Below are 12,163 nucleotides of genomic sequence, written 5' to 3' on the forward strand. Positions count from 1 at the left end.
TTAGTTTTTGCAGAGGCTGGTTTTGGGGCAGCATTCACAGCAGGTGTACAACGAGCCTTAGCAGCACCTGTGGCTGCCGCGCCCCCAGCAGCCGCACCCAAAGTAGCGGTCTCCCGCTTGCCTGCAGCACACTCTGCATAAGTCCTCCTCCAAAAGTCTCTGGGGCGGTCTGCCCCCGGACAGTCCTTACAAATGTGCTCCTCGGACCCGCAAAGGTCGCACCGACTGGACTTTGGGCAATCGCCCGCATGGTGCCCCTCGCCCTGGCAATTCCGGCAGACTTGCCCCTTGGTACACTCGTCTTCATGTGTCCGAATTGACCACAGTTTCTACAATAGCGGGGCTGTCCAGGGTACATCAGATACCCGTGGTTTCCGGCAATAGAAAAGTTCGCAGGTGGGTGCATCACCCCTCCCAACCGATTTGGATCCATCCTGAATCTTACAAAGAATTTATATTTGCAGTTAAATATATCAAGAATGTTTTTTTGCTTGTCACCACCACGCACGTTCTCGCAATATCGCCTTAGAAAGCTTTCTATTAGCGCCATGTCGGTGTATGGGTTGTACACGTGTACAATAACAGGCTTTTCTTGTATGCCGAACAAAGGCGTTATCCTCACCCCCTTCAGGAGGTCACTGTCCTTGTGGGCACGTAGCCGTTCGTATGCATTTAAAGAATCGTATTCTTCACAGAATGTAACGTCATACTGGCCTTGTTTTGTAAAGTCCTGGACGCTGTAGATGAACGTCATTGCCACACCACATTTCTCCATAAGGACATCCCGTACGATATAGACCAAGCTGTTCCTTGTCCTGTCAGTAAGGGCCACATCAAAGCGGATGGTGTTCCGGATTCCAGCCATCGTCAAAGAAAGAATCTGTCGGTTATGAAACCACAGAGGAAGTTCTGCTTCAGCAGTAGGGCCTGGTCCGAATCCAGCTCACTCACAACCCTCCAGCCAGACCAAGTACTAGACTTGATCGTAGCCAAAAGGCCGAGAAGCGATAACCCGAAATAGGTTTCACCTGTAGCCCGGCCCGCCCAACTCCACTTCCAAGGCTTGAGGCAACACGCTCAGACAGCACTCCGGGCGCACCCACAATGCACCCAGGCAGCTGGGAGAGTTTTAAAACTTTGCATAGCCCCGCCCCACGCCTTTTCAACCACGCCCAGCCTCGCACCCTCAGTCCTTCCTCTTGCATCGTGCTCACGCATCCTAGGCTTGCATAGCCTGCTGCTGCTGCAGGACTGGTCACCTCCCTACACAGGATGGTTAAGCCGGCGATGACACTAGAAGCAAGCACTAGTTTGTCTCTGAAGGTGCGGCGGCCGGCCAGTTTGAGAGATCTCTTCGGCTGGCCGCATTTCGAGTGGGGACGGACAGAAACTTTTTACCCAAAATGAGGGAAATTGGCTTCGGCCCCATGGGGCTTTATTGCCTTCCCCTGGGCTGGCATTAGTAGACCCTAGTAAGGAGAATAATAGAGCGGCATGGTCATACAGCAGGCCTTTTTTTCCCGACGTACATACATAACTACAGATTTTATATTTATTTACATACACATATATATAAAAATAAGCAATCTTAAATCTATCTTTCATCTATATCTACAAAATCTATAATTCAGAAATAATCTATATTCTACATAATTAATAAAGATAGATAGATAGGACACACACACACACACACACACACACACACACACACACACACACTGTATGCAAATGAGCCAGGTGTTTTCCAGGCTGATGTCACTCCATTGTGATGTCATGAGCCAGGTGTTCTACAGGCTGATGTCACTCCCTTGTGATGTCATCAATTTAGAAGCATAAATACCGGGCTTGGCAGCCGTTTTAGTCAGTCTTAGCTGCAGCTGGGAGACGGGAGACGGGAGATGGGAGATGGTCTTATCTCCTCCAAGAAGCTGCAGAACTAACTGGATCATTTGTATTTTATTCAATATAGGTTTTATTGGTTTCATGGAGGGGGGGAAACTTTTGCCTTATCTCAAAGCAATGGAAAAAAAACTTTGACAATGAAACTTAATAAATAAATTTCGAGTGAGTTGAACTATATAATGTTTGTCTGTGATATTTTATAAGGTCTACAAACAGGGGAATGAGGGGAGGGTAAGAGGGGGAGCGGTAAGGGAGGGTAGCTCTTTTTCCAGCTCCCTGTTCTAAAAATCCATTTAATATATGGTCCCCAGATAGGGGACGTATCAGATATTAAACTGATAAGAACAGATTTTTTTTAAGTTGACAAACCCTCCAGATGGGGGGTGTTTTTATTTGTACAACATATATTTACATAGACGTCTTAAAAATGTTTGTCAATAGTACATTAAAACATATTAAATAACATATTAAAACATACCATTTAAAACATTCGTCTACATATAATACATGTTAAAAATACAGAACAAATTAAAAATCATCTAAAAGGGCACTTGGTGGCATCATATTATGGAGCTCCATTATGCTAAAAGCCATTTTCTCGCTAAAACAGGAAAATGTTTCTTATCTACTAAAAAGTATTGGTGCATCTCATTAAGAGTAATTGATAAAATGTCCTTCACAGATAAAACTTCATGTTTAAAAACTAAAATGTTTCTGGTTTTCCATAGAGCTGCTTTGACCGAGTTGACCATCTTCCATGCCATAATTCTTTGAGTCTGTGTGGGGCATTCCAGGCATCCATATAAAACGGCTTCCAATGTAAGTCTCTTAAGTCCAGTAATCTTTATCATAAGCGGCAATATTTTAGTCCATGCTTTCTTTGCAATAAAACAAGTCCATATAAGATGCTGTGTTGTCTCCTCTCCTGGGCATCCGGGTCTTGGGCATGCGGCAGTGTTGGTCAAACCTCTACGATGCTGGAATGCCCGGCATGGAAGACAGTCATGGACGCAGCTCCAGGCCAGATCTTTCTGTGAATTAAAAATATAGTGGTTAATCATTGTCCAGGTCTCTTTACTCTGTTTTTCGTTAAAATTACTCACTTGTACATAAAAACCACTTTCTTTTATGGTTTTTAAAATGACTTTACTGTTCATTAAAATTTGCGCACTTTTGCCAGTAAAATCGTATAAAATCACTATTTTCTCTAAAATCTTATAATCACGGGGCAAGTTAAAGGAATAAGGGGAATTTAAAACCGTGTGGAACCATCTATTCCTCCTCATAAAATATCCAGTGTTGTATCGTAAAAAATAAGACCAATAGTGATTTTTAAAAAGAGCACCAATACACATACTAAAATACTTCGTATATAAAAAGGCTTTAAAATCAGGGAAATCTTTTCCTCCCATCCCATTCGGCTTCATTACGATTTCCCTGCTTAATTTCTCCATCTTGGAGCTCCATAAAAATGTGAAGCATGCTTTAACAATTTTATTAAAAACTCTGCCAGGAGGGGGGAACACCAAGCTAAGATACAATAAAATGGGTAAAATCACTGACTTTGTGATTAAAACCCTCCCCTCCATGGTCAGCTGCCGCATGCTCCACATACAGATTTTCTTATTTATTTTTTGTGCCACCAAGTCCCAGCTGTTAAGACCTCTATTGTCCTCGTTGAAGGAGACACCTAAAATATGCACCGAGTCGGACACAGGAATGGGGACATCTGACAAAGGCAGGGCCCCGATGTTTAAAATACTGCTTTTGTTAAAATTTACCTTAAAACCCGAGGCGCAGCAATAAAACTCAATTTGTCTTGATGCTCTCTGGATTGACAGGGTGTCCCTTCCGAGAATTGCCGCATCATCCATGTACCCCACTACTTTAGCCTCGATTCCCCCCCCCCCCCCCCAAGCGGGCAGGGGGATCCCTCGGATCAGCTTGTCCCGGCGTGTTGTGCATAAAAGAGGCTCTAGTGCGCAGGTAAAAAGTAGTGGGGACAAGGGACACCCCTGCTTCACCCCGGAGTTTAAAAGCACTTCCTGTGTCCTAAAACCATTGACTAAAATTCTGCTTGTGCAATTATTGTAAAACGCTTTAAGAGACAATAAAAAACCTTCCGGTATACCCATTCTCTCTAAAACCTTAAAAGGATAAAAATGTGACACCCGGTCAAAGGCTTTCTCGAAGTCTATTGTTAAAATAGCCATTTGACCTTTTCTTGCCTTGGTGTCACTTATGCAGTCTTTTATGAGGTTAAGATTCTCCCATATTGCCCTTCCGGGCACCCCACAAGCCTGGTTGGGGTGTACAATTCTGCTTGCTACTGTCTTTAAACGATTTGCACATATTTTGGCAATTATTTTGTAGTCGCTGTTGAGAAGGGTGATCGGTCTCCAGTTCTTGATGTCAGTTTTGTCTCCTTTCTTGTATAGGAGAGACACGTCACCCTTCTTCCAGGACCCCGGGAGGGCTTTAGACTTAAAAACTTCTGTAAAAAGGGAGAAGAGGTCATCCTTAAAAATACCAAAAAAGGTGACACAAAACTCTATGGGTATACCATGAGGGCCAGGCACCTTACCTGGTTTAAAACTCTTAATAGTGTCTAAAATCTCCTGTTCTGTGATGTCCCGTAATAAAATCTCACGAGAACCAGGATCTAAAACGTCAGTGATCTCCTTCAACGAGTCATTCATAAAATCAATGTCAACAGTTTTAGTATTAAAAAGATCCGCATAAAACTCATACACTTTCTTTAAAATACCCTGCATGTCCTTGGTGCCACCGAGATCATCGAGGACTGTCCGCTTATCACGTATTTTCTTGAAGAATTACCTGGAGCAGGTTTCATTTTCCTCCAGATGTTGCACTTTGGAGCGGAAGATCATTTCCTTTCCCCTCTGCTCCCGGCACCGGGCGATCTCCTTCTTCACCTCGATGATCTCGTGGTCCACCTCTATGTCATGTTGCCGTAACTTATACAGGGTCTGCAGGCGAGTGTTCAGGTTAGAATAAAATGTGCGTTTTTCTTTAGCTTTGTTGATTCCAACCTTGATAAAAAAGTTTTTAATTTTCAGTTTCATTTTCTCCCACCACTTGCTGGTGGGAGTGTTGTGATGTTTTACTCGACTGCAGTCTTTATAAAAAGTGATAAAATCAGATAAAACCTGCGGATCTCCTAAAATGGACATGTTAAATTTCCAGGCATTCTTACCGGATTTTCTCTTTAAACTGGTATCAACTTTAAAATATAAAAGCTTATGGTCAGAAAACACGTTGGTAAAAGAATCACATCTAAAAGGCAGTACTTGATAAGAACAAAACAAAATCAATCCTGGAGCTGCAGATCTTGTTGCTCCAGGTGACGCCGGCTTCCTCTGATGCATTGGGGTTGCATGTTTTAAAAGCATCAGTAAGTTTGGCGCCTAAAATCACGTTATTTAGCATAGCAGAGGTCTTATCATAGTTTCTACTTACTGAGCTGGAAAGCTGGCGTTCCCCCTTTAAAATGCAATTAAAATCCCCCGCTAAAATAAGAGGATCAGAATCGCTAATAAAAAGGGGTAAAATCTCTAGCATCTCTGCTCGCTCTTTCTTATCAGTTTACCCATAAAAGTTTAAAAACTGCCACTTTATACCATTAATAAAAGCTTTGACCAATAAAACTCTGCCTGGTAAAATTTCATTAATAACGTCAATTAAAACGTTCCCTTTAAAAAGAATGGCGACCCCCGCCGATCTGGTCTCGTTAGAGCCGGACCAGACAGACGGCCCATGTACCCAGTCATCTTGATATTTTTTGTACTGGGCTCTATGCGGGATCCCGCACTCCTGTAGGAAAAAAACGGAGGCAGCAAAAATTGTCAGATAGCTGAAGAGGGTGACCCTCCTCACGTGGCTCTCGATGCTTCTGACATTAAAAGTGAGTCCCGATAGAGCAGCCATTGGAGACTAGGGATATGTATGGGTCTTCTCCTTAGAAGTCTCCGGGCAAGCCAAAGACCTCGCTGGCACTCTCACCCCCCCCCCCCCCGCATCCGAATCTATCGTGAACGGGGATGCTGGAGAGGAACCTACCTCACTTATTGGACCCCCTACGGTGCCCGAGAGAGGGATCTGCGTAAGATCCCAAATTGAATCGATCACCTCCGGAATCTCCATGGGGGCTAGCAGGCCAGCTCCCATAACCGTCTCTGTCCCCTCAGCTGGGGTGGGTACTCGGCTCTCTTCCACCTCTGCACCTTCGGAGGTGGCACCCCGCGCCCCCTCCTGGCAGGGAGGGGCCTTCTGGGATGGCACCGCAGGGGGTACTTCCACCGGGTCCTCCGACTTTGTCGGGATCTCCGGTGTTCCCCCCTGCACCCCCTCCGAATACAGTCTACCACCCGAGCCTTTCCTCCTTTTTTGTGCCGCTGCCGCCGTGCCCCCTGGGTCCTCCGCCTCGGGCACCGCTTGAGCGGGCATCTTGGGAGGGCCTGCACCGGCTTCCCCGGCGATGCCACCTCCACCGGTTTCCCGGGAGGGAGAGCCAGTCCGCCGATCACTCACCCTCCTCTTTATGCTCCGCTGCTCCTTACCGCCCTGTGGGGGTCCACTGGAGACCTCTATCTCCTCAGGTTCCTCTCCCTGGGGGGTGCTTTTTGGTCTTTTGGCTGCCTTGGCCGCTCCTCGGTTCCGGGTCGCCCTTGCTGCTCCGTCTTCTCTGCTCTGTGGGGGCAAAACATGCAGAGGTGACCAACACTGCCGCAGAAATAACATCCTTTGCCTTTTTTGCACCCGCCTGTCTCGTGATCGGTGCCCCCACATTTCTTGCAAGTACTTGCACAGGAATCTTTTTGGTGACCTTATGTTGAACAAATCCTACAGAAGTCAGGCATTCCCGCAAAGTATAGGTCGCCATTCACTTTTCCCAATTTAAAACGCGCAGGCGGTATGATCACTCCCCCCGGCCAACTGGGGTCACTTACACACGTGGCCTGGAAACGCCACTTTGAGGTCCAGATACCAAACTCGTTCATATTCTTTCCCATACATCTGACCAATTTAAAATAACGTAAAAGGAAGTCCTCGACCTCTTTTTACATCAGTGTAGGGAGAATACATCTTAATCACCGCAAGTTTGGTTATGTCGAAGACGTGCTCGACCAGCAAGACACCCTCAAGCTTCGGATCTTTTTTAATCGGTATGGCTGAGACCAGGTCTCGAAAAATGCCCGCTTCGGTCAGGGTCACGTCATAGATCCGTCGCTTGGGGTAGTCTTGGATCGCTAGAATCTCTCGTTTTTGCACCTTGAAAACTCCTTGCAGCACGTCCTCGACCACATACTTCAGACCACGTGTGTCCGCACTATCTGAAAAAGAGACATGTACAGTGTTCTTGATCCGTGCATATGCCAGTATTTCATGTGGGCTTTCGCTCATGTTTAAAAGGATGGTGGGTCACAACAAACCGCTTTTGTGACACACACACTAAGGAAGCGCCCTCTCCTGGCCCGGAGACCAGAAGAGGCAGGGGGATTGCGACTCGTTTACCCTAGTACTAATCCCTCTCCCAGATAGTAACAGGCAGGTGAAGCCCACCGGAGTGGGGTACCCGTGTTACCTTCTGACTAAGGCCGCCTGTACCAGGTACACTTGGTCTTAGCCAAAAGGCCGAGAAGCGATAACCCGAAATGGGTTTCGCCTGTAGCCCGGCCCGCCCAACTCCACTTCCAAGGCTTGAGGCAACACGCTCAGCCAGCACTCCGGGCGCACCCACAATGCAGCCAGGGAGCTAGAAGAACTTTGCATAGCCCCGCCCCACGCCTTCTCAACCGCGCCCTCCCCCCTCAGTCCTTCCTCTTGCACCATGCTCACGCATCCTAGGCTGGCAGAGCCTGCTGCAGCACTCGTCACCTCCCTACACAGGATGGTTAAGCCAGCGATGAAACTAGTTTGTCTCTGTAGGTGCGTCGGCCAGTCGGTTGGAGGGATCTCTTCGGCTGGCCGCATTTCGAGTGGGGATGGATGGAAACTTTTTACCTAAAATGAGGGAAATTGGCTTCGTCCCCATAGGGCTTTATTGCCTTCCCCTGGGCTGGCATTAGTAGACCCTAGTAAGGAGAATAATAGAGCGGCATGGTCATCCGAAGAACTTAAAAACATACAGCAGCCCTTTATTTTCCCGCCATACATACATAACTACAGATTTTATATTTTTTTCTACATTTTTATATATATATATATATATATATATATACTAAAAATATACATACATATAAACACTCTTAAATATATCTTTAATCTATATCTACAAAATCTATAATTCAGAAATAATCCATATCTATATTCTACATAATTAATAAAGACAGATAGATAGACTCACATACATACATACATACTCACTGCATGCAAATGAGCCAGGTGTTTGGCAGGCTGATGTCACTCCATTGTGATGTCATCAATTTAGAAGCATTAATACCGGGCTTGGCAGCCATTTTAGTCAGTCTCTGCTGCAGCTGGGAGACAGGAGATGGTCTTTATCTCCTCCAAGACGCTGCAGAACTAAGTGCATCATTTTTATTTTATTCAATATAGCTTTTATTGGTTTCATGGAGGGGGGGAACTTTGGCCTTATCTCAAAGCAATGGGAAAAAAACTTTGACAATGAAACTTAATAAATTTCGAGTTGAACTATATAATGTTTGTCTGTGATATTTTATAAGGTCTACCAACAAGGGAATGAGGGGAGGGTAAGAGGGAGAGTGGTAATAGAGGGTAGGTATCTATGACACGGGAGAAAGAGAAAAAAAACAAACAAAAAGGGGGGGGGGACGGTCAGACGGAGGCTCCAGGGTTGTTGTTTCTCTTTACGATTGTGGTTTAAACGTGTTACTCACATGTCCCTGTCTGTAACCACCTAGTAAATAGGGGTGAGCTCCGGGCATCTATCCATATCGCCCAGGTGTGATAAAATTTATCATAGCCTGACGGGTCATCTCGAAGCCTCATCCTCTCCATACGCTCTATTTCGTGGATCATTGTTATTTTTAGCGGAGTGCATTTTTAATGCAGCACACAAGGGGGAGACAGCGGCCTACCAAAATCTAGTTGGCTGCTGCTGTGGCTTTTTTAAAATTATTTTTCTACAAAAGGTAGGTTCCGTTCTTCCATGGTGAGGAATAGGCAGGGAGGTACCGTTTTTGCCAGCTGGGGAATGCTTATAGGCAAGGCCTTATCCCTGCTGGTGCAAGTAACGTCAGACCAAGTTTCAGACATGCAGCTGCGGCGGTGGCAGCATTCAGTCAGTCAGTGGCTCACAAACGAGCTCCATGCAAGTTTACATTAAACAGACACATTTCTTTCTTTACTGTATTGACTGCGGTCTGTAATCGAGCGGTTGAACTGTTTCTGTGTCCATGCATTGAATAAAGCAATACATTCTTTTAATGTAGACGTCCGTTTGTTGGAGTTTTTTGCTCCCCGAGTGTTGCTCCATCTCTAAGCGTTGGCCTGGATCTTCATGGACGAATACTGCCCATCCCACGTGGAGCATGTATCTCAGCCTGCTTGGAGTGCTGCAGTCCAATGAGGTATTCCGTGCTGCATAGCAAGCCTCTGGCCTGTGTGATTGGGGGTCAGCTGCTGTCTGTCCACTCTGAAGCGCGCATCCGGGGCCGGCCGGGCGGCCGCTTTTCGACTATCAGCGACTGCAGGTCCCTCACACAGGCTGGTTGGAATGGCCTAGCATGACCCGGGTATGTTAGACTCGCTCCCTCATTGCTAACCACTCCCTTCCTTACTTATCTATAATCATCCACTGAGACCAAATTCTTTGGAATTTTTGGGCCACAGCAGCCAAGTTTATTAAACAAAAACACATACAATTTATTCTTTAACCTTTTCAATACGAGAGGAGGCCCTCGGAGACCAACCAAAAAATACCAATGGGGTCTGGTGTTAAATAAATTAAAACCGTACCTTGCCTCCAGCCGTCACCCGCCTCGGAGACACCACTAGCCCCCCCCCCCCCCCCACTGGGATGCTAGAAAAACAAAATATCTTAAGGCCTCCCGGGATCCCTTCCCTGGCCTTCTCCCACACACCAGCCCCAAACACCATAACACCAGGGTGATCATACCGGTGAGGCCGTCCCCACCAATACTTCCTTTCACCCAAAATACCAACTCAGCCTCCAAGGACACCCCCGTCCGCCAACGGCTGCCACGACATGTTATGTACTTATCCTCTTGCGCCACTTCATCGTTGTACCTGGTAATGTTGAATTACTGTAATTACTTCTATATAAAAACCATATATCAAGGAAGGGAGGGTGGGACTCAGTTCCTACCGGTTCTAAAATGGTGCTGCCGCCCAAACTTCCCTTTTTATGGGTTCCTTAACCCCTCCCCTTACTTACCCCTGACCAATCCAATTGAATGTAAATAGCCCACTCACCCTATATCCCCCCCTCCTTCTAGCTTACTTTACTATTTATTAACCCTATCCTGACCGTTCCACTCCCTAACAACCCTGTCATGCAGGGCGTTCTCTTATGAGCCCTTGCAGGGCCCTATCCGGCCCCGAGCTTTATCCTGATCCGGAGGTGTAACTTGAAGCTGCGGGGCCCCAGTACAAAGTCTGGAACTGGGCCCCCAAACTATAAAGCTTCATTGATAGCATTGGTTTACAATGTGGGGAAGAGAGACTTTATGGGCCCCCTAGGGCTCCGGGCCCCAGGTGCGGCCGCACCCCCTGCACATACACCCATGACCCGAATACGTGGAGCATACAGACGCAGGCTGCCAGGATACGCTGTGCCTGCCCGATGTTTCCAACTTGGCTATTAGCGTAGCGGTAGGTACAAACTATAGAGTGCGGCTGGCATATTAAAGGGGTTGTCTCGTGAAATCAAGTGGGGTTCAGCACTTCTGTATGGCCATATTAATGCACTTTGTAATATACATCGTGCATTAATTATGAGCCATACAAAAGTTATTCACTTACCTGCTCCGTTGCTAGCGTCCCTGTCACCATGGATCCATCTAAATTCGCTGTCTTCTGGCATTTTTAGACGCGCTTGCGCAGTCCGGTCTTCTCCCTAGTGAATGGGGCCGCTCGTGCCGGAGAGCTGGTCCTCGTAGCTCCGCCCCTTCACGTGTGCCGATTCCAGCCAATCAGGAGGCTGGAATCGGCAATAGACCACACAGAGCCCACGGTGCACCATGGGAGAAGACCCGCGGTGCATCGTGGGTGAAGATCCCGGCGGCCATCTTGGTAAAGGAAGAAAGAAGTCACCGCGGCGTGGGGATTCGGGTAAGTAATAAACTTTTTTTTTTTAACCCATCCCTTGGGTTTGTCTCGCGCCGAACTGGGAGCCTATTGAATAAAAAAAAAAAAAACGTTTCGGCATGAGACAACCCCTTTAACTGGGGTGTGTGTGTGTGTGTGTGTTGTTTTGCTTCCAGTTGTACCTGTGCTGTGCACACTCTGGCAGACGCAGCTGCTCAGTGGATACAATGTTGCGAGCCCCACAGCAGCAGACGGGCTGAGTGTCAATCAAAGTGCTTGGTTGTTAGCCGCCACAGCTGCGCTGCACCTCTTGCTCGTCGTTTCTGTTTTTGAATACTGAAATAAGAAAGGGGGTGCAATACCAGGTCAATGCGTGGAGTGGACAGAGCAAGCTCTTTTTCCAGCTCCCTGTTCTAAAAATCCATTTAATATATGGTCCCCAGATAGGGGACGTATCAGATATTAACCCCTTAATGACATGGCCTATTTTGGCGTTGAGGACCAAGCGATTTTTTGGTATTTTTCCATCTCCATTTTTCAAAAGCCATAACCTTTTTATTTTTCCGTGGACGCGGCCGTATAAGGGCTTGTTTTTTGCGTGGCGAACTGTAGTTTTTATCGGTGCCACTTTTGGGTACATAGACAATATCGTAAATTTTTATTTTTATTTTTATGATAACGGAGAGAAAATGCATCAATTCTGCCATAGATTTCTTTTTCTTTTTCTTTTTTTTACAGCGTTAATCATGCAGCCTAAATGACACACTAAATTTTTTCTGCGGGTCGGTGCGGTTACAACGATACCAAAATTGTTATATTTTGTTTAGGTTTTTACACTTTTTTACAATAAAACACCCTTTTTTCTCTCTATAGCTGCATTCAAAGTCCTGTAACTTTTTTATTTTTCTATAAACGGAGCTCTATAAGGGCTTACTTTTTGCGAGACGAGCTGTAGTTTTTATTGGTACCATTTTGGGGTATGTACGGC

The 12,163-nt window shown here is 46.2% G+C and overlaps 2 non-coding genes across 2 annotated transcripts; both read right to left on the minus strand.

The window, feature by feature from the left end:
- Window positions 1-2,101: 2,101 nt before the first annotated feature.
- On the minus strand, window positions 2,102-2,285 carry LOC136574180 (U2 spliceosomal RNA). Its single transcript, XR_010786280.1, has one exon. It is a non-coding gene; the product is annotated as a U2 spliceosomal RNA (small nuclear RNA).
- A 9,216-nt stretch (window positions 2,286-11,501) lies between these two features.
- On the minus strand, window positions 11,502-11,685 carry LOC136574189 (U2 spliceosomal RNA). The gene has a single exon (XR_010786283.1). It is a non-coding gene; the product is annotated as a U2 spliceosomal RNA (small nuclear RNA).
- Window positions 11,686-12,163: the final 478 nt, after the last annotated feature.

The sequence above is a fragment of the Eleutherodactylus coqui genome, chromosome 7 (genome assembly GCF_035609145.1).
Source record: "Eleutherodactylus coqui strain aEleCoq1 chromosome 7, aEleCoq1.hap1, whole genome shotgun sequence".
Lineage (NCBI taxonomy): Eukaryota > Metazoa > Chordata > Amphibia > Anura > Eleutherodactylidae > Eleutherodactylus > Eleutherodactylus coqui.